Source organism: Urocitellus parryii, chromosome X (assembly GCF_045843805.1).
Source record: "Urocitellus parryii isolate mUroPar1 chromosome X, mUroPar1.hap1, whole genome shotgun sequence".
NCBI classification, from domain to species: domain Eukaryota; kingdom Metazoa; phylum Chordata; class Mammalia; order Rodentia; family Sciuridae; genus Urocitellus; species Urocitellus parryii.
Genome location: NC_135547.1, coordinates 94,737,841 through 94,740,141, shown reverse-complemented (window position 1 = coordinate 94,740,141; position 2,301 = coordinate 94,737,841). Strand labels below are relative to the sequence as shown.

General features: G+C 33.7%; 1 non-coding gene across 1 annotated transcript; it reads left to right on the top strand.

The window, feature by feature from the left end:
• The first annotated feature begins 1,271 nt into the window (after positions 1–1,271).
• On the top strand, positions 1,272–1,374 carry LOC113175464 (small nucleolar RNA U13). The gene has a single exon (XR_003299971.1). It is a non-coding gene; the product is annotated as a small nucleolar RNA U13 (small nucleolar RNA).
• Positions 1,375–2,301: the final 927 nt, after the last annotated feature.

Here is a 2,301-nt window from a genome sequence, read left to right as displayed (position 1 = left end):
TTAGATATGAGTTTTGTCATATTTTATTATTTAAACCCTTTTATTGTTTGAGCAGGTAATACACTCATGATCCAACTTTCAAAGGGCATATAGAGATATCTAGAGTGGAAATTCTCACCTTTGTTCTGTACCCAGTTTTCCTCCCCAAAGGCAGCCAATATTATCATTTTGTCCTGTATCCTTCCAAGGTGTTATTTTATGCATATACAAAGAATTATATATGTGTGTATCTATATTTCACTTTTCAACAAGTGGCAGCATACTTCACAATTGTTCTCTACCTTGTTTCTTTTTGTTTAGTAATATATGTTACAGACCATGCTTGTCAGTAAAAGAGAACAACCTCATTTTTCTAATAACTGCATAGTATTTCACTGTATAGAAATACAACTTCTAAATGAATTGTTAAATACCCATCCCTTATTGATGTACATTTATGTTGTTGCTAAAATTTTGCTACTACAAATAATACTGTAATACAGAAACTTGTTTATGTATGTACAATATTTTATATGTGTGAAAATCTGTCCATAGGATATAAATGGAAACAATGGCCTAATTTCATAATTCAAAATCTTAATAAACATTGCCAGATTATTTCCTATGGATGTGATAAAGACCTACTTCAGGGTTGGGAGTATGGCTCAGTGGTAGAGTGCTTGCCTGACAGGAACAAGGTCCTAGGTTTGATCCCCAGGATCACACACACACACACACACACACACACACACACACACACACATAAAAGAAAGAAAAAGAAAAGAAATTTGCCTGGCATAGTGGCACATGCATGTAATTCCAGCTACTCATAAGGCTGAGGCAGGAGGATGGAAAGTTCCAGACCTGTCTGGGCAATTTAACAAGAACTTGTCTCAAAATAAATTTAAAGGGACTCGGTGGTAGAGCACTTGCCTAGCATACATAAAGCCATAAGTTCCATCCTCAGCACTGTATAAAAACAAAACAAAAAGCCTGCCAGTAGTGTATGAAAATGCCTGTTTCTCCACAGACAGAACAGCACAGTAAAATATTACACTTTTGTATCTTAATCATTCTGACTAGTGAAAAAGTGATCTCAGTTTACTTTAAATTTGCATGTCTATTATTATGAGTGGGTGCTAGAATCTTTTTATTCTTTTAAGAATCATTTTTACTTTTCTTTCTATAAACTGGCCATTCATATTAATATTTTATTAGATTGCTAGTTTTTTTAAATTGATTTTTAAGAACTCTATTAGAGAAATGTGGAATTTGTCTGTGATAGGAATTTCATCTTTTGTGGTTCATAAATGCGCTGATTGGGTTTTCATACCACTGTGTAAGCTGTGTCTCCCTTAAACCTTGTTACCATGTTGGAATATTACCCCTCTGACATGAAAAAAAAATGAATTTCAAATATTTCCAAGTTTTCATGTTTTTGCTTAGAGTGATTTTGCCAGGCAGATCTTATTTATTTTTCTTGGGTCAAATTTATGAAGCTTTTTTTTAAAAATGGCTTTGGGGTTTTATATCATTCTCAGAGAAGCTTTTCACATTCTAGGATGATATTAAAAAAGTATTCCTTGGTTCTTCAGGTACTTTTATGCTTTCAGTTTTAGCATTAAATTTTCTGATCCATCTGGAATATACCCTGGTACAGAGTATGAGGCATGAGTCCAACATTAATGTTTGTTCCCCCACCCCCATAATGCTACCACCATTCTCATCTACTTGTATGATTTAAAATGTAAGTTAATGGCTGGGGTTGTGGCTCAGCGGTGGAGCTCCTGCCTAGCATGTGTGAGGCACAGGGTTTGATCCTTAGCACCACATAAAAATCAATCAATCAATCAATCAATCAATAAAAATAAAGGTACTGTGTCCATCTACAACTAAAAAAAATTTTTAAAAAGTAATATGTTATATATGTTATTTTCATATAGTTTATATATAATTCATTATATATATATATATATTTCTAATAGTATTCACATTTTCTGCATGTATATTTATTTTTTGATATGCTTACTGTGTCCAAGACTACCAGGTATGGTAGTCTTATATTGCTTTGTCTTGTCTCTCTGTCAATTTCTTCCTACATTTCTGTGAATGATAATGATTTTTTTTTCCAGTTCTGGGAATTAAACTCAGGGCCTCACACATGGTAGGCCAGTACTCTACCACTGAGCTACCTCCCCAGTCCCTGTACACTTGGCTAGGCTATACTGTCCATTTGTTTGATCCTATCTAGTCTAGATGTTGCTGTGAAGGTATTTGTAGATGTGATTAAAATTTATAATCAGTTAACTTTAAGTAAAGCAG